This window comes from Strongylocentrotus purpuratus, unplaced genomic scaffold (assembly GCF_000002235.5).
Source record: "Strongylocentrotus purpuratus isolate Spur 01 unplaced genomic scaffold, Spur_5.0 spur5_scaffold_1, whole genome shotgun sequence".
Taxonomy (NCBI): Eukaryota; Metazoa; Echinodermata; class Echinoidea; order Camarodonta; family Strongylocentrotidae; genus Strongylocentrotus; species Strongylocentrotus purpuratus.
This window is the reverse complement of record NW_022145594.1, coordinates 38,485,940-38,507,275: the sequence shown is the minus strand read 5'-3', so window position 1 is coordinate 38,507,275 and position 21,336 is coordinate 38,485,940. Positions and strand designations below refer to the sequence as shown.

The 21,336-nt window shown below is 37.8% G+C and overlaps 1 long non-coding RNA gene across 1 annotated transcript; it reads left to right on the top strand.

The window, feature by feature from the left end:
* The first annotated feature begins 1,372 nt into the window (after positions 1 to 1,372).
* LOC115921104 lies at positions 1,373 to 21,260 on the top strand. Its single transcript, XR_004062745.1, has 3 exons — positions 1,373 to 1,499; positions 3,340 to 3,342; positions 21,248 to 21,260. It is a non-coding gene; the product is annotated as an uncharacterized LOC115921104 (long non-coding RNA).
* Positions 21,261 to 21,336: the final 76 nt, after the last annotated feature.

Genomic DNA, 21,336 nt, shown 5'->3' with positions numbered 1-21,336 from the left:
GTAGAGTCTAGACTACTCCGTAGTTGGAAAGAAAAAATATTTTTTCTTAACCTTAAGTTAACTTTAAACTAGACTTTCTATCTTAGTAAGTTAAACCAAGCTAGGGTTCTAAGTTTTAAGCTTTTATTAATTATTAAAAGCCTTTAACCTAGTTAAACTTAAGTTACATAAATACATAATTTTAAAAATGAACCTGGCTGTATTTCAAGAAATTTACAGTTTTAGAACGGGACGTTTTATGTGCATGTCGCAAGCTCAAAAGTGTCCAATCACATTTTGCAGTCCCTAATAGACCCTATGTTTCTTACATGTTTCCCTCTTTTCTTTTTACCATGCAGATGGCTTTGTTAAGATGTGGGAGGTGGAAGGCTACAAGCTCTCTGTCTCTACTCATGAACACCAGGGTTGGGTCACTGATTTCCTCTACTGGTAAGCTGCATCATTAAAGGCTTGTTCAAACAACAAGGCAAACTGTTCGGTATTTGGAGAGGGGAGGGGGTGTTTTTGTTTCGATTCTTTATTGTCTTATTGAACTCTTCAAGTTCACTCCAGAAATAACTTACTTACAAGCATTGACATCAAACCAGTAAAATAAAAACATCAAACCAACCATATTCTCACACTAATGTTGACTTGTTCTCTCACATTGCAATGACCTTTCCATAATTTACTTTTGATCACGCGACACTGAATCACAGGAGCTGATTTGGCGACAGGTACAAGCCTAGTCACATGGTACCCACCCCCACGTGTTGTCAGTGGGTCAGGTTACGTGTCTGACAAGTACAACCTTACCGAAGACTTCTCCCTGGTGATCCATAACGTCACGGATGATGATGCAGGACGGTACATATGCAGGATCTCCAATTTCACTGGATTCATTCTCCGGAACTACACAGAGGCAACGGTTAAAAGTAAGCCTTATACCTGCTGCACTGGCCCCATTTCACAGTTATGGCATTGTACAGTGTGTAAACAAGTGGAGAGTTACATTATATCTTACTATAAGATACTATATCCTCAAGCGAGGTTTTTATTTCCATAATTTCAATACATATTTACATTAATTACTCAATGATTGAGTGAAACGAGTGAAACATTACATACAAAATTAAAGTATATACAACAATTGAAACAATAGGAGTGATCGAGAGGAAGGAAAAATCAAAGGTTTGTCCCCAGGTATATGAAATGAAAAGAATCTAACACAGTTACACAGGTAATAAACAAATTTAAAATAAGTGGTGAAGTGTGACGTAATCAATAATCTATGTTTTGAATTTCTCAATTTTTCTTAATTTTCCGAAAGAGCATCAAAAATAATGTCCTAATATTGATAACAATTGAATATGTGAAGTATTGGCTGAGATATGGCCATCTGAATAAATATATTTCCTATGGGAACTCAGTGTTATTTGCTCTGGCTCCTAATGATTTTATCTCGGACATTCAACGTTGCCTTTGCCCAACTCCGCGCATTAAACAGTAGTTTATTGAATGTAATGAGCGGCAGCCTTCTGCAATAGAAACAACTTCTTTGACTGTGTATACAGTTACATTATAATTTTTCATATTTCTGAACGATTATGATATAATTATGAAATATGGAACTATCTAAAATGTTTGCAATTACAATACCTAGGTACATATCTCTCTGCTTAACATGTACTTTTGTTTTCAAAATGGAATGTGTTCTGTTTAAATAAAGTGAGTCCAAAGATGCCTTTGAAAGAAACATTTAATGATTTTCCTTGATTTTTGTTTGTCTATATATACACCTAAAGTACCACAAGTGTCAATACTTTATTAATAATGCATATTGGTGACAGCCTTTAAACGAAATAATTTTGATTGACATGATTGACACCTCCCAGTTACCCACCGGATAAAAATCTCCTTTTCAAAAAAAATCAGTCGGTTAAACATAGAGAAAACGTTGTTTCAAATTATAAGAGTTTATTACAATATGAACTACGTAGACGGCTGGTTGTTCAGATAATATTGTAAACCACTGATAGCATTTTTTAACAGGTCGTATTATTTTTAAACAACCCTTTTAATGAGATCACGATTCGACGCACTCCTAAATAAAAATAAAAATCTCCGTTGCACCAAAATAAAATTATACGTTCATTGTATGTTATTGACAGAAGTAATATACATCGGACATTATACTAAAGCACAAAAGGGTTATCTATAGAAGAAGGAGGACAACATTATAAGAGAAAGAATAACAATTTCTCTTTTATTTATACAAAAATTAACAGCATAAATACCCTTACAAAAACAAAAGAAATTTTGAAGAGAGAGAGACTAGAAAAATGTGAAAAGGACCAAAAAAATAAAAAATAAATAAATGATAGGATTCTAGAGCGGAAGATGGTAGGGGAAACGTAATAGTTTATTAGTATTAGCAAATTTGACAATAATAGTTCGTAAGTAAATTGACAAAGTATATACAAACAAAAACGACACAAAATATTTGAAAGCATTTTAGAACTACCGGTATATAGAATGAATATACGAAAAGAGTTATGTCTGAGGCCTATCTAGATCTATGTTACGTAAGAGGAACAATGAACTTGGCCAAAGGTAGAGTTCGTTGTCATGGTTATAAACTCGAACAATAGAAGGGCGGATTATGAGGTACTAGGGTGCCTGCCGTCATGTGATTTCTTCAGGGCGAGCGCGGATTACGCTGCTCCCAATCAGTATCAGAATTTGATGTGAAAGAAAAATGGACATGCTTATGAAGAAAAAAAAACGATTATAATGAATAATATGACAGTACAACAAACAGGAGCAATTGAGAATGTTAGTTTATATTTTGCACGATTGGAGAAATAAAGTATCATAAATCGTAATCTTGAATGTTGTGCAAGAGTATTGATTTATCTTGATTTTTTTTGTGATGTGAGCAAAATAAACGCAAATTTCTAAACGAATGTCAATCAATGATTTGTTACCTTCCTTCCATTACCCCCACCTAACAAACAAAAAGCAGGAGACACATTAGTATACTTGGGGAGGGAGGAAGACAAAAAATGTATAACGAGTGCAGTTTTCACATTTTAATGAGATTTATTGAATGGAAGAGTAAAATCAACCCAAATTTTTAAACGATTATAAACGAATTTTTATTAATTGCTTTCCTTTCATTATTCATCACCCTCCCCATCTAAATAATGATAATAATAATATGATGATGATGATTATAATGATAATAATAAGCCGGAGAAACACTATCGTACGGGGGGAGGGGGGGGGGGGCACGGGGCAGAATGCGGATAGGGAGGCAGACTGCACCCATAATGGGTGGCCAGTGAAGAAACAAAAGAGAGAGTGGGGAGAAAAGAGAGAGATAGAGAAGAGAGGGAGGAAAAGAGATGAACAGGAACAAGAAAAAATGTTTTCTTTGGAGAGGGCTTTATACCAAGTTCAAAGAAAAAATAATATTTAAAAACTTTCGTAAAATGTGTTGAGTTACATGACAATGGAATAGCATAGTCTCCAAACAAGAATTCATGAATCAACACATTGGCTTTATGGCGAGCACGCAATTGTTTATACCGGCGAGAGAGGAAAAAAACACTAGTCTTTATTTCCATTAATGGCTGGAGAATTAAATTTGAATGGGGCTCACATAATGTGTCTAGATTGACACCTCCAAGTTACCTCCCCGAAAAAAAATCTACTTTTTAAAAATTCATTCGGTTATATATACACAGATAAAACGTAATTGTTTAAAATGCTAACAGTTCATTACAATACAACAGCTCGTTGAAGTTTTAAACAGGTCTGATTACTTGTAAAGTTCAGTTGAAATCTATGGAAAATAAGTATTAAAAATTTATGAGTAAAAACTGCTGTGGCATGTTGGCAGGCCAGCTTATTAAAATATACATGTATTATTACAAAACATGCTTAGCTAAATATCTGAGATTTCATAATAGTATTGGAAATTTAAGTAATGACTCAAAAGAGAGTGAACATTCAAATTTAATGGTGCCTTTATAATAACATTTTACTTTCCCCCTACAAAATATTAATGTGTGTATATATAGATAAATACCATTAACTGGAATCAATACATAATTAAAATTCAGATAAATTGCATAAATATATAAACCAACATTGTCATATCAAACTCAAGGTGCATCGGCAAGATGGGATTTTAAGTGACTGCACCATGTGGAAAAAGACACAGTAAGGACCGAGTTCCTGAGTTCAGAAGGTAGAGTGTCCCACAGCCTGGGGAACTCATGTATTGCACTGAAATGCAGTCCATCTTTGCGTGCAAAGAGATGCCTAAACTTTAGGTCTTCTAAATGACGTGGGTTCACTACAATGAGAGAGTTCACAACAGGGCATTGAATGTGTTTGAACAGACACTTAGTAATGAAGGCCATTGTACAGTAAGTCCTTCTCAACTTGAGAGAATTCCAATTAAGCACTTGTAGGCGTTCCTCATATGGCATTTGGCCTCGCCGTTGCTTCAAGGCAAGACGTGTTGCCCTGCGCTGTATTGACTCAAGTCTGTTGATCGATCCTACTTTGTGCGGTGTCCAGACAGGAAGACCATATTCAAGGATTGGGAGGACCAGACTCTTGTACAAGCTGAACACAGCCACTGATGAAAGACCCATGGCTAGGCTGGTTATCAGTCCAAGTAAGCGATTTGCTCGAGAGACGACATACCCAACATGGCTATCCCAAGACATGCGATTGTTTATGATGACACCCAAGTACTTGGTTTCAGTAACCACCTCCAGTTGTATATCATTCAGATAGTACTGCGGTTGGCCCGGTTGCCTTTTCCAGGATATTCTCATGACTTTGGTTTTGGAGGTATTCAGACTCATTTTGTTTCTGTCACACCTGTCCGCAAGAGCATTGCCATCATCTTGAAGCGCTTGCTGATCTATGGGGTCATGGATAGGTCGTGAAATAACAGTGTCATCTGCAAACAATGCACATCTCGATAAAACAACCTCAGGGAGGTCATTAATGAATAGGTTAAACAGGCATGGTCCTAGGACACTCCCTTGTGGAATACCCGAGGTAGGTGTTGACCACTCAGAGTAATGTCCTTTGTGTTGGACGCGTTGTAGTCTGCCAGATAGAAATGCACGGATCCAGAACCAGATATCGCTTGAGATGTTGTAGTGAGAAAGCTTCTGCAGAAGGACATCATGAGGCATACGATCAAAAGCTTTCGCGAAGTCGAAGAATATCGCGTCAATAGAAGGGGGTCTACGCTTGTCCAGGTCCTGGAGCCAGGAGTGTGTCAAAGTCATTAGCTGGGTAACACATGACTTATGATGAACAAAACCATGTTGGAATGGAGTGAGGAGGCAATTTCATTCCATGTGACCAATATTACGATGGTGGCCATATTGAATTTAAAAAGTATGCATGCATGGCGGCCTATAAGGGCGGTTTGCTTATGGGGCTTTCACATATACACTCCGGGGCCCGTACGGCGAGTAAAAACAGACATTTTGGGAATTTTCGGCCGGTGTCCGGCCGGGTGCCGTAGAGTTCCTACGGGCGCCATGACAGCTTTTTAAGCCGTACGGGCGCCGTGGTACTGAGTTGGCTGCTCCCAATTCTCCCGGCGTTTTTATCTGACAGTTAGTCCGTAGAAAGCCCGTAAGGGGCCCGTAGGGCACCTTACGGGTCCAATGCGGGCTCCGGACGTTCCCGGACGAGCCCCTCACGATTTTTGGGGTCACTTCTCATGAAAAATCTTTACGGGCGCCTTGCGGTGCTCAAGGGTTCCGTACGTGTACCCTACGGCGCCCTCACGGGCTCCTCAAGAGCCCCGGATGAAATGTACAACAACAGACTTTGTCTGCAAGGTGTATGCTAGAAACAGCAAAGCCACAAAAGTGAGTGACCTTAGATGGGAGTTATTCAGGGCAAAAAATCTTGAGGCAGAAAAACTCCCACCAACCCTTGGATCCTTGACACCACACATCCAGAGGGCAAACTTCGTAGCCAGAGTCAACAAGGGATACAAAGTTCCAAAACCAAAGCTGCCCCCTCTAGATGGAAATGGATGGGAGCTTTCCCCAGAAGGAACATTCAGTGCAACCAAGTGTTTAGAGCTTCCTGCGCCAAAGGCAGTCATGGAATTGGTCAAATGCTCATGTCGGAAGGCAGTGGCGTAATGAGCAAAAACGTTTGGGGGGGCTGACAAAAAAAAATCCGCAGCACCCCCACTCTAACATGCAGGCCCCGCTGAACGTTTCGCAAAGTGGGGTCTAGGGGGCAAAGCCCCGGCGGGGGTCAAGGGGAGGAGCCACCGAAGCTCAAGGGGTAGGGGCATCAGTGGCGGATCCAGGAATTTCTTACCGGGGGGGGGGGCACAAAAATGGCATTGGGTTAAATATATGTAAAACGATGAAGCGACAGAACGAGGCTTTAGCGGCGAGGGAGCGGAGCGACCACGCGGGGGTGGGTCTGGGAGGGGGTTGTGGCCCCTTCCCAGAGTAAGAAGCATTTGCAAATTAAGAACCAAATTAGACGCATTTTCAGACACTTCCTCGAGTAATATGACGTAAAATTGCTTTCTCCGATCCCTTCCAAGAGTAGGGATCTTTTGCAATTTGAGAACCACATTTGGCGCATTAATGTCCACCGGCACTTCCTAGAAAAAAACGAAGACATCTGATTTGTTAGAAGTTAGAGAAAAGTGATCTTCACGTCTTGCGACGTTGTATATATGCTTTGATGCCGCACAATGCACAAAGACAATGGTCCGGTATTTCACTTATCTCGAGTGTATAAACTGTGTCGTTATCAGGTGCGTCGCTAGATCTTTGTCAGTGGGGGAGTGGGGAGGGTGTAGAGGCCACCGATTACCGACAAAACTAGCAACCAATTACCGACAAATATATTAATGCCAATGTCCAAATGTTTACAAATTTAACCCTATAAACCAGGGGCCAGAGCTAAGTTATTTTTCAGTCTCCCCCCTCCCGCGCAAAGCGCGGAGGAAGACGATCCGTTGTACCGTTCTTCACTCTTAATTCTTGGTTTGATTTAATTCCCCTCCCGCGCGAAACGCGGCAGTTTTGACGTTTCAATAAATTATTACTCTTAATCTTTGTCTGAATTCATATTCGCCCAGCCCGCGCGAAGCGCGGAAGCTTTCACGTTTCATTAAACTATTACTCTTAATCCTTGTCTGAATTCATTTTCGCCAATCTCGCGCGAAGCGCGGAAGCTTTGACGTTTCAATAAATTATTACCCTTAATCCTTGTCTGAATTCAGTTTTTCCCCTCCCACGCGAAGCGCGGAAGCTTTGACACTTCATTAAATTACTAGAGAAAAAAGACGATTAATTGTACCGGTTCCGACTCTTAACTCTTATCGTGCCACAGGGCTAATCCCCACTGTGCCAGGTTGTTTTGGAGATAATCTGATTAACGCGATGGTTCTATGAATGGCGAGTGCGAAACACACAGCATAGCCCAATGAGCATGAACAATAACTGCTCTTACGAAAGCGCCCTTGCACGCACATGGCACTCAATAGGTAGCGTGCATGCAGCCTCATGGCAGGCTATGGGTTAATCCTTGTCTGAATTCACTTTCGCCCATCTCGCGCGGAAACTCTGACATTTCATTAAACTATTGCTCTTAATCCTTGTTTAAATTCATATTCGCCCAGCCCGCGCAAAGCGCGGAAGCTTTCACGTTTCATTAAATTGTCAGAGAAAGAAGACGATTCGTTATATCGTGTTTTTGTCTGAATTCATTTGCATATGCTTCTGGAAAGGATTTTTTTTTTTTACTAGTGTTACTGTTAGTGACTATAAAAAACATAATGCTCTTTCTGGCCATTTGGGAATGTGTCAGTTTGCAACAGAAATCGAGAAACGCGCCTTTTGTTGAAAATCATGTGATATCACGAACATTGATACATCACTTGTATATGGAATTGAAAATAAGTCATGGTTCAATTTTATTTGGGGGGCTGGCGCACCCCCAAGCTCCCCCACCAGTACGCCAGTGTCGGAAGGAATGCAAAAGCCATTGCTCTTGCAAGAAGAACCATCTGCCTTGCACAGCCCTATGCAAGTGTTGTGACTGTGAAAATACACAGGACTATGATGTGAATAGCCCCGATGTTGACTAGGTGAATATAAAATTGTAGATTATAAGAAATTGTTGTTTCAACGTCGCAACTAAACTCACATCCATAAGATTAGTTGTCATTTTAGACACAGTTGTAAGGAGGTACATTTGGTAGACATTTGGTATTTGAAATCACAATCGCATGATTTATCAGTCTCAGGTTATGCCATGCATTATATGTCATTATTCAATTCAACATATCGCAATATAAAGCAGGAGTTGACTGCCGTGATTGATTCTAGAATCACATGCCTTCCAAAATGATTGATTTCACATTTTAAGCGCTCCAATACCCAATATGTGTTACAAATCTGAAATACCATATTATGGCGGCCATTTTGAATTTCAAGATGGCGGCTAATTAGAATGGTCATCATTAAACGAAGCATGTATTTCCTGTTAAAGCATGTATATCATCATAATGATGATACTATAACAAGTTTTAACCTTTCCATGCACTTCTAACTTGATATTCACGTTGAAATAGGCTTAACAATGGCGGCCATTTTGAAATTCAAAATGGCGGCTTATCTGGAACAAAGCACAATTTCATGGAAATTTGTATTACTATATCAGACATCAATGCCATGCTTTTTATCCGAAATTTGAACCTTCTATGATGTCTATAATATGAAATAATGCTCAAAATGCAACTATTTATGGTGGCCATTTTGAAATTCAAAATGGCTGCCCAAGACGTGGTCGAAAAAAATGGTACCAATTTTTTTTAGATTCAGCACCCCGAAATTGACAAAGTTAGCCAAAAAAAAAAAATCAATTTTGGCACGATTATCTCACGGGATTTCATAGTAGCCTCTACTAGTACCTTTGTACTCGGCACGCGCGGATACACCGTTCAATGCATGAGCCTTGGCCTTATATGGTCATTGACGCCTATTCATGGTAACGGGCCGGTTATTGAAAAGCTTATAGTATAATACAGTCTCGTTCGACCTAGCGATCTCAGTTCAGTTTACTCATGCGTACGTATACAGGGTACCGGGCCGACCTATTATTGGGGAGATTAGCTAGTCTCGATATAGTCCATCCCATTGTTTCGTTTCAAGGTTGTCGGCTATTATTTACTTGTCGTGCTATAAAGTGTCGGAGTTTTACTATTTAGTTCAGCTTTTTGATTTTCATGATAGTTGGTTGCACAAATTAGTTCTCAATTCTTTGCTTATAATGCTCTTTATCTATGTAAGATAGTTTCTCAAAATGTCTCGTCATCGGAGAAAGCCTATTTTTAGCGTTGAAGATGCTCGAGAAGCGAACCTTGACTCGGACTCAGAAAATGAATATGATAAAATGGACTTATCAAGCGAAGAAGAGTATTCGTCGGACGTAGAAAATGAAGAATATGAAACAACGACATTCGATGATATTTCCATGAGTTATCTATAAAGCCTGTCGTCTCAAAAGTTTTGACTCCACAGCTATCTTTTACGTCATTGTATTTACATGACAATACGCTTTTCATTTTATCAACTTGACCAATTTAGCGAATCATTCATGTATGGACCTCCTCTTTTATGAAAGGCTCAGGCTCCCTCAGCTGCCCCACGCTAAGGGGGAACAAAAGAATGTAAAGAAGTAACTACTCTGGAAGATTCCCGTTTTGAAAGAAGAGGATGTAGGCGTAAATAGGTCAATTTACATTACAATACAAACAACCACTCTAACTTCTAACTTATACACCTTTACGAGGGCATGTAACAATTTTAGAGCAGGTTGAAGTAAGATATCTTGATCAACCTAAAGCCGGTCTAGGCTTGAGCGGGCATATGAAATGTTCAAATGTTATGTTCTGAAAAACGACCCCTTACTCTTCCTCTCTCTCTCCTCACGGAATATTACTCTTGTCTTGAGCAACTCCGGCGGTAAAGCCACGAATATGAGACTTTTCCCGGGCAAAGATGCTACCATTGTTGAAAAAAATGCAAGGCAACATAAAACAAGTTTTCTGGCAATTAAGAAAAGCGAGTGCAAGATGAAGAAAATAATTGTTATTATTTATTATTACTATTTTATTACAATATTGTAAGCATCGTCATCATCATCATGATCATCATTATCATTATCATGTATGCATGTACATGCCATCTACAGAACTGATCATGAAACGAGGATTATCTAAGTTTTATTGACACGATAGGTTGACCAAGGACACAGATGGAGACGAAGACAAATAAAGTGAATTATCACGTTGTTTGCACTTCTTTCTTCATTGTTCCGTAATATAATGAATTACTATATTTTCTATATTATTTATTTTCGAATAAATAAAAGACTACCAATACTACGGCGATTAACTCCTTATTAGCCACACCCTTTCAACAAAAAAAAAAAAAACAAACAAACATAACAACGCGATACGGAAATAAAATGCACTGAAGCACAATTCCAATTTCACGAAATTCCTGACGTATTCAGAGAGGGAAGGGGGAGGATAGAGACAGACAGACAGAGACAGACAGAGAAAGATAGATAAATAGATAGAAAGAGAGAGAGAGAGAGAGAGATGATTGTGATGAATTATGATTTTGTTCTAATCTCTGTCATTCATTTAGCTCTTGCCATTACATACAAAACAAATAAAATATGCGTACAATGATTTAATGATTTAATGATATTTGTCTCTCCGGTCACCCCCGCCCCCCCCCCCCCCCCCCCAACTCTGTTTTTTTTTTTTTTTTTTTTTTTTTTTTTTTTGTCTCCTTTTTGTTTGATTATATCTTTTTGCTAAAGTATAATGTCCGACGTATAACATCAAGGATATGTTATAATAATTAATCTCAAGGAAGGGATGATGTCGGCATACAAGCAAATGGCGGAATAGACAACATTATGAAGATGAAGATGGAAAACGACATAGACAGAGAGACAGACGGACAGGGAGAGAGAGAGAGAGAGAGAGGGGGGGGGGGGGGGGGGGGGGGGGGGGGAGATAGAAAGTTGGACGTAGTCTGTACTGTATTTATTACTATGATATTTTTCTCACCGACTCCCCCCCCCCCCCCCCTCAAGCTCACATTTTTTCTTTCCATTTTTTTGTTTTGTTTTGTTTATATCTTTGGGCTAAAGTATAATATCCGACCGTCAATATAGCATAATAAACAATTTTTGTATCAATCAGTTTGATGCAACAGGGATTTACAATCAAAAGTTTTACTTGGTATAATTGTTGTTCAGTAATGTTCTTCTCATTTCGACATTATCAGCCGCTCGTTCTGTATTTCGTTTCCTATAATATATATAAGATATAATGTGTATATCATCCATGTCATCAGGGATAATTACGTTATAATGATTAATCTCAAGGAAGAGATGCTGCCGGCGTACAAACCAAGCAAATGGAGGAATAGAAAACATTATAAAAAAGATGAAGATGGAAAACGACATTGCCAGATAGACAGAAAGATAGAGAGAGAGCGAGAGAGAGAGAGAGAGAGAGGGAAAGAGAGAGAGAGAGAGAGAACGAGGGAGAGAGAGAGAGAGAGAGAGAGAAAGTGGAGGGGAAAGCTAGGGGGCGGGAGAGATAGAAAGTTGGACGTAGTCCGTACTGTATTTATTTATATAATATTTGTCTCTCTGATCACCCCCCCACCCCCAGCTCCGATTTTTTTTTTACCCTTTAGTTTGCCCTTTTTTTTCTTCATCATATAGATATCTTTTCACTGAAGTATAATGTCCGACGTATAATAGTATTGTAAATATAGCATCTTAAACATTTTTTTATATCAATTTGATGCAACAGAAATTTTCATTCAAAAGTTTTACTTTGGAAATATAATTATCGTTCAGTAATATTCTTCGCGTTTCGACATTATCAGCCGCTCGTTCTCTATTTCGTTTCCTATAATAAATATAAGGTATAATATGTACATCATCAGGGATAATTACGTTATAATAATTAATCTCAAGGAAGAGATGATGTCGGCATACAAGCAAACGGAGGAATAGAAAACATTTAATAAAAAAAGATGAAGATGGAAAACGACATTGCCAGATAGACAGAGAGACATATATAGAGAGAGAGAGGGGGGGGAAATAGAAAGAGAAAGAGAGAACGAGCGAGAGAGAGAGAGAGAGAGAGAGAGAGAGAAAGGGGAGGGGGAAGGGGGCGAGAGAGATAGAAAGTTGGACGTAGTCCGTACTGTATTTATTTATATGATATTTGTCTCTCCGATCATCCTCCCCCCCCCCCCACCCCAGCTCCGATTTTTGTCGCCTTTAGTCTATCCTTTTTGTTATCATATAGATATCTTTTCGCTGAAGTATAATGTCCGACGTATAATAGTATTGTCAATATAGCATAATAAACAGTGTTTATATCAATTTGTTGCAACAGAGATTTTCATTCAAAAGTTTTACTTTGGAAATATAATTATTGTACAGTAATAGTCTTCGCATTTAGACATTATCAGCCGCTCGTTTTTCACTTCGCTCCCTGTAATAAATATAAGGTATAATAAAGTGTGTACATCATCATTATTTTATAATAATTTATCTCAAAAAAGGAATGGTGCCGGCATACAAGCAAACGGCGGAACAAAATTGGCAGATAGACAGAGAAAGCGACCGAGTGAGAGATAGAGGGAGAGAGAGAGACACATAAGCAGAGAGAAAAAGAGAAAGAAACAATCCTTTCTTATAATTATCTATTTGTCTGTGACATTTTATCTTTATCACATATTCTTGTCCATTCCTTTATCGTGCATGATTGTCTTTGGATGAGTGTTTCAGATAGGGTAAAGTCTGGCGTTACGTTATATGGTTTTTATTTATTAGAATGTCGGAACGTGATCCCATTTAAAAATTTAAAAAACAGCAACGACCACTGCAATAACAACAAGACCCTTCCCTCCCCCAAAACAACATAAACCAGGGTTAAACATGAATACAAAGTCAGTTCATTGTTGTTGTTGTTGTTGTTTGGTATTATCGGCGTGTCATTCTTTTTTAGAATATTTACGCCTTTCACTTTATTTTTTTTTTCTTCTATATTTGGTACTATTTGTAAATTCATACTCTTCTCTTTTTTTTGTTGATAATATAATCTCAGATCTGTCATCCAATTATTCAATTATACCCTTACCTTACTTCCGCTCTTCAGAGTTTATAGCCATGACAACGACCCGTACCCTCAGCAACGTTCATTGTTCCTCTTACGTAACTCAGCTGTGGGAATATGCATGGGCCAAAGACAAAGACAAAGCTCTTTTCGCACATTCTATATAGGTCCCAAATACTTGCAGACATTTCTGTGTCGGTTTTATTTGTATGTACTTTGTCAATACATATACTTACAAACCACAATTGTCAAAATTTGGCAATATATTCATACATATTGATATTTATATGGCATAAACATGCTCAAAGCGCTTTACGTAAATAAAACAAATTAATTATTTTGCTCTCCAAATGGCACATCGGTATAGTCGGTACTGTATTTATTCATTATTATTCTATTTTGTCTCTCCTTTCACCCCAACCCTCCCCCATTCTGGATTCTTCTTTAGTTTCATTTTATCATGTCTATATCTTTTCGCTATAGTATAATGTCCGACAAAATAATATTATAACCGTCAATTTAGGCTGATAAATTATTTCATATGAATATGATGCAACAGAGATTTACATTCAAATCTTTAATTTCTTATAAATTGTGTATTTTTCTCATAAAATTGAGTATCTAAATAAAAAGAGAAAGAAGAAGAACAAAATAAGAATGAGGCGAAGAAGAAGAAGAAAAGATAACGAAGAAGAAAACCCTACGAAAGAGCAGTGAAAGAACTGAGAGGCTTGGAGCACAGCAGAGAACGGCCGTGCAACGTGTTCTCGACATGACAAAGCCAGATTAGCAAATGATCTGCGCATGCCCTAGGTTCCCGTTAGTCGAAGCCTCTGGCCGCTTGAACGCACACGCATTGTGGCGCGCGCTGAGCGGTCTCACGGTACATGGGTACGACGTGTTCGATTTTTAATCTCGTTTGTGAGGTGGCTATCTGGCTGAATAATGCCGAGCTGAACGGGTTAAGTAGCATCATAATCGGATTTCTTTACCCTTAAAACATGTTAAAGGCACAACATTTCATTATCATACCCATCATTTATTCGAAAGTACCTTTAGCTTAGACGGTGGGTAAATGATTGAAAGTTGACAAAATGGCGGCACCAAGAGGCCACCAAACAGACAAAATTAAATATTAATCAGATTCTCTTTACCTTTTAACTCAATAAATGTAAAAACTTTTTGAAGATAGCCCTTTTCGTTATGAACATACACTGAGATTGTAGGCATAACTATTGTGGCGTCCATATTGGATTTTACCAAAATGACGGCCACAGGCCTGGGAGCGCCCTTTTTCATATCGAATCAACGGAATAATATCAGAATCAGACTCACTGTTCCTGAAAACCCCATATTATAGACATCTTATTAATTTATCAATCCATGAGCTCGATCAAATGTCGGCCATATTGTATTTGACCAAAATGGCGGCCCGTCAAATATAAAAATATTATGGTATGGTTGGCATTCGGACCAAATTCGGTGCTTGTATGACAATCTAGCTGCACCAAAATATCCCTAACATCCCCCATTATAAACCGCACCAAATTTGTATAGACCACATGGATTTCCTGCTTATGCAATCATGCGGGAATTCACATTTATCGGTTGTTTACTCACATAATTATGTAGCAGCGTGGTTTAAAGATACTATCTACCTTTTGCAGCCAAAATCGAATTCTGTAGAGCTTTGCAGGATTTATGAATATGTCATGTATGTCCTATATGTAAAATCTAAACATTAGCAGTGTCCTACTATTCAAATTATGCAAGATAACCCGTTTACCTTCTAGACTTCACTGTCGGACACTATTTAGTGACTGACTGACATCTTTTTTCTTTGGTAATAACATACATACAATGAGCTGTAACAGGTAGGCCTACACTCATGAGCATTTGTCTACATCATGACCCACTTCTTGTGATGGCCAAAATTCAACTGATTGAATCTTTGTGCAGCATAATACGTACGACCATTAAGTACAAGGGTCTGAAAATCAGACTATTACTTAGATGAAGTCGATTCGACAACTAATGGTCGTTATTTTCTCACCAAAGGGAAGTTCTAAATTAGTAGTGTCTTTCAAATGCCGTTGAAATTTAACCTTTTCATTTTGTTTTGGCCTGCCGCAAATGGGACATAGTATCTTTAATACACGCTGTGTTTACCAAGCTTTGACCGAGAGAGTCATGGTATGAGCTCATAATGATATTTAAAAAAAGTTATGCATGACTTGTAATTACCGCTTTGTGGCCAGGTGACATAGCCGAAAAAGTATGTACCTGATCTTGTATGGCAAATAATTTGATGCGTTTTTGTGACTTTTTGAGCATTATGAACTTTTTAATGCTGATGGACATGTGTACCTAGCCTTGTGGATTAATTTATAGGGCAAAAAACATGCAGTAATTGTAGTATTTACTGTAAAATTAACTGTTTCTCCTGGAGGACTCAACTTGGTATTGGACTCCTATCTTCACAACTGGTCCCATATATTCACTTGTATGGTTGTTAAGTTTGCATATATGCCAACCAGTACAATATATGCGCCTGGAAAATCTTCTTTAACAACCTTTTGAGAGCTTATTTTGTGACTAATCACCCATTGATATCAGCTTAGATTTCTGCTTCTTAGGGGTCCTAACCATTATATTGTATAATTATTGTATATTGTATTTTCATTGTAAATTGTTTTTATACTGGTTAAATAAATGAAATGAAATGAACCTTTATGTATGAGTTCTGTGTTCCTTCCCCTGTGACTTTTCAAATTTCCGATTCAGCCCCCCCCCCCCTCTTTGTCTCTATACACAATTACAAAATAATTGTGGAGAACTAGGAGTGTCAAGCTTGACAGACATTAGCGCTACACAAGAAACTAATATTATCAGTATTTATCGAAATTCTCTTCTCTCCTCTTCCCCTCTCCTCACTACATTTCTTTTCTCTTCTCCTCTCTTTTCTTCTTCCTCCTTTCCCCCTTAACTTTCTATGTTCCTTCCCTTTCCTCTCTCTCTCTCTCTCTCTCTCTCCCTCTCCATCCAACCCCATTTCGCCTTTCACTTTCTCCTCTGCCTTTCTCCTCTGCTGGCTTTGTCAAACATCTGGGTCAATTTATGTTAATAATTTAGCAACAGATTATTTGCACATGAATTCTATATATTGGCATATCATTATCATAATGTGGAAAGGGATCATAGGCATGCCAGTATGGTATATGGAAATTTGGTTAAATACATGTGAAAAACTTGAATACACATCAATGTTATATTTCATAGGAAAATGATAATTCAATAAGCCATAATTTCCCACTTTTTCCATACGGAGAGACTCGAATGCCATTATCATGCTTCACTCTTCAGTGACTACTCGGTATGAAAATGTACCAGCAATGTGCAGTAAATTTCACTTCAAAAGGCTTGATAGTTGGATACACTGCCGTGATCATAGTACTAGTATTGGGCCTGTGAGTCCAGATTGAATTTCTACTTTGAAGAGCTAGTGCAGGACGAATATCAGCATTACATATGTATGTCTCTATTCAGTGATTGTACATTTTATTTAGATTTTGCAGTTCATACCAAATACTTGACACAGCGTGAAAAAAACAGAGCGTTACATTGGACAATGTGCGTATGTAAGGAAATGTAGTCTGTTTTCACTAGACGACATACAAACGAATCACGTGAAAATGGCCAATGGGAACGCGCCATTGCTTTCAGTTTTAGTATTCGTTTTAGTGTATACTGTTGCGCATACAGTTTGTATAAATTGTTCTTCACTCTTTCAATGACAAGCGTGTGACTATACATGATTCATTAGATGATAGATAACATGTGTATCTTCTCAAAACTTCATCAATAAAGATTGATCAATAGAGCTTTGCTCATAGGAGCTTTGAGAAGATTTCTCTATCGAGAATAAATTATATTGACACGATCATTTAATGAAAATTGGTAAGAAATTAGTATTCCGACTTTATGAGCAACAGTGTACGTAGTCAACACTCAGGCAGCCTACGCATATACAAACTATGAAAAACACGCGAGAATGTTTGAGTCATGTCATTCTTATATTATCATATCAACGTTAATCATGCATGAGACAATCGACATGCAATGCAAACATTCTGTATAATACAATAATGGTTGTTTGCGTATTAATGCAACATCGTTTACGGTCGTACAGATTACAGTACCGTATATATTTCCGTGTACCATTTTCTATTGCTTCACGCTTGAATCCAATTTCCCAATCCTTACCCTATTACCCCGGCCAAAGAATCCAGATTTGGCCTCGTTACTATTAATGATTACGCAATACACTCATCATGGGAGACATAACAAAACATTTATGTCCTGACAGATTCGTTAAATTTCAAGCAATAATTTGAAGAAGCTAGCAAGCATGAAATATATTCCACCTTCCAACAAATGTTTATGATGGTGCTCTTTGATGTATAGTTTAGACTGAACCCAAAGTTTGTAAAGTTAAGCATCCGGATACATGACATCCGTCCCCCCACCCTAACCCTCCCTCACCCATCATACAACTTTTTACAAAGTCCTGAAGAATCATTCTGTTTAATGAAGGAATATCCCCCCCCCCCAAAAAAAAAAAAAAAAAAAAAATCATTCATTTTGTTCCGAATAATCTGGCTGGACTTTAAATGATCCATTCTTTTAAACATGTTAAGCATGAATACATGCAGCATAATTTACATTGTAATTTATACGGGTGTAACTAATTTGTTGAAGTCGCGGAGCGACAATTTCCACACGCACACCTGTTAAAGGTAATAGAAACAAATTATCACGTACTTGTCCTTCGAACAAGTATTTATTATGATAATGATATTGGAAAAAAGATATGGTCGTAAATTATTGATAAAAATGAGGGCAGGAAAACTTGGGATTACTATAACATGGAAAGAGATTGGACTATGCCATATCGGCAGTTCAAGCTCTGCTAATGACAACCCTTTTCTTTGTATGATTTTATGTGATCATGTTAACAAATTCATATAGATGACATAAATGGAAAATAAATTACCATCACATCATATATTAGTTCATTGCATCTTTAATTCGTCAGTCACTAAAAGCGACCGAGAGCAGCCCAAATGCTTCAGGAGCAGCCAGCAGTCCAAGACCCACCAAGTGACTGCAATCGTTGTAGGGACAGTAGGACCTGCTAAACGACGTCAAGAGCTGAGAAAAATACTACGATCATATATAAATACCGCAAAGAGTTGATATCAACATTTCCTACTTGTCTTTATTCGCTATTTTCAGGCCTAACATAAGCTTTCCTTGTAGAATTCGCAATTTAAAAAAAAAAGTAGCCTTAGCAATATTCCTTCTCCAGGTATTGTTGTCTGCCTATATTCTGCTCTGGTTTGCGGCCCTTGGTCTTCCCTTGGCGGCTCTTGACTGGTATTGTATTCATCAGCTGATGCATCAATCGCCTTAGGGCCCCAGATGGTTTTCCATATGAGGCCAATGTTTCAGAGAATATGGAACCCAATCGCCCTCTGCTATCTCGGATTATTTTTTATCTGCATTTCTTTTGTTTATTACCAAAAACAAATCAATGCTATATTTCATAGAGAAGAAAATGTTGATATCAACTCTTTGCGGTATTTATGTATGATCGTAGTTTTTTAAGTGTCATTAAGAACAAGGACGTTATCGCCTGGATTTACTCTTTTCAAACATATTCCGTATTTGGTATCGTTCGAAAGGGCATTTCATGGGGGGTCAGTTTGACACAATCCACACACAATGTACTTCAAGTTTGTAAGTCATGCATTTTAATATATAATGCATGGTCAATTCTGGGTTTGGGCGATAATTCCGTGATGACGTCATCAAATTATATCCATCTTGGCAGACATCCGTCATTTATAGATACACATATATATATATAATAAAATGTTAAAGCTCTCAGATTTGGAGCGAGATAAAGTTATTTTGCATCTTATTTTGCAAAGTGCAATTTTTGCGAGGATTTTTCGTAATGTCGATCTGCAACAATGGATATCTTTATTATTCGGTGGAAAAGGGCATATCTTGAGGTATCCTAATCTAACAGTCGCTGTGGAGCATATATAGCGTACACACCGACTTCCTCGTTTTTTGTATTGAATACATATGCTCAAATCATTTATAGTTTTGGAATACCATGAGCTCCTAACATAACATGTACTTGCTTAGGTACATGCATGTGTCTTAAAATATAATCTCTTGAAGCATTGTGAAATGCGTTCTTATATAAACATAATAGACCATTATACAGCTCATTTATATTATGCTAACGGCTAACAATTATTTAATAAATTGAAATAATAAAATTGGTGGCACAGAATAGATTACCAATAATCTTTCCTTCAGAGGCAACCACAGAACACAACCGAAAGCTTATAAACGTAACTTAATGCGCGCAGTCATCATAATTAATGACATTTTACAGCTTTATATGACCATTTGGTTAATTATGAAATTAGATCCGATACTGGTCTACTATACATCGACTGGTATCACTTGGTACATCAACCTAAGTGCTAGAGCGTAATAAGCTAGAGAAACAAAGAAATATAAAACTGACAAAGGCCTCAGGACTTTACTTGGTTAATTTCTTTGTCTCATTAGGCCTATTAAAATTGATATTGAGACTTTTAATCACCAAGCGTTTTAATTTCATGTTTTGATCGAATTTCACCAAATGAACTAAGTTTACTTCTTCATTTAAGGTGGATTTGAGTCGTAGTAGTAAGGTATTTTCCTTTACCCTAAAAGTGGATTACAACATATTTCTCGTCAGTTTAGACGCGGCATGTATTTTGCTCTCGCATTTGCAGGAGTTGTTTACTTTAGAAATCAAGTTAATTTTATCGAAACAAGGACAAGTCGTTATCAAGATGTCAGGGTACTTTTTAAATACCTTGATATGTGTGGCTTTCTTTTATCTATCAGGTACGTATTTCTGTTTCAAATAATTTTCGTCATTGTTATTAATATTATTATTGTCATTATTATTATTATTATTATTATTACTATTATTATTATTATTATTATTATTATTATTATTATTATTATTATTATTATTATTATTATTATTATTATTATTATTATTATCATTATTCATATTATTATCTTAATCATTATAAGAAACAGTATAAGTAGTAGTAGTAGTAGTAATAGTAATAGATGTATTAGTAGAAGTATCATTATTATCATTATCGTTATTATTTTTATTATTATTTTAATGATAATTATTATCATCAGTGTCATTGTTGTTATTGTTATTGTAACTACTATAATCATTTGTAGTATTATTATTGTTGTTGTTGTTGATGTTGTTGTTATGTGTACTCTTGTTGTTTTTGCTGTTGCTGTTTTTTTTTTTGGGGGGGGGGGGGTTGTTGTTGTTGTTGTTATTAATGATTTGGCGGCACTGACAGGGGTCTCTTCTAGTATAAAACATCTCTAACTAATTTTTCCAATAGTATCCGTGCGTTTTTGCAATTGTGGACCAGAGAGAGAGTTATATATTTGTTTAATTTCCCCGTTAAGGTAGGTAGAGTCAGGGGCGGATCCAGCCGGCGTCGAGGGGGGGGCCCAATTTGTGAGAAAATATTGAGCGGCGCGTCAGCGCCGCGTTCCGCGCTTGCGCGGACAGGCGGAGTCTGAGGGGGGGGGGGTGTCCCCCTGAAGAGCTGAAGAATAATCGAATTTGTAAACTCAATTTGTGCGATTTGGTGTATACTTTTTGCCAGGGTATCATTTAAAATCTGTGATTTTTTCCAGCATAAATTTATGATAGGAGAAAAAGACTTTAAACACAAAAAGTGGGACTATGTGTGCAGTCTGCATAGTACCCCGTTGTGACAAAAAGTCTTTAGGACACTGGTATTCATGGCACCGGTACCTCTAGGCAGGCGCGTACGCAGGGGGGGGGGGGGGGGGGGGGGGTGGGGGTTAAACCCCCTCTTTATTTTTTTTTTCTGTGTGTATTTTAGAACAAAGCCCCCCCCTTTTTTTTTAAATGTCCTCTTACCACCCCCCCCCCCACCCACTTCGCCGCTTATTCAGCGGCCGGCTGAGTCGTTGCGATT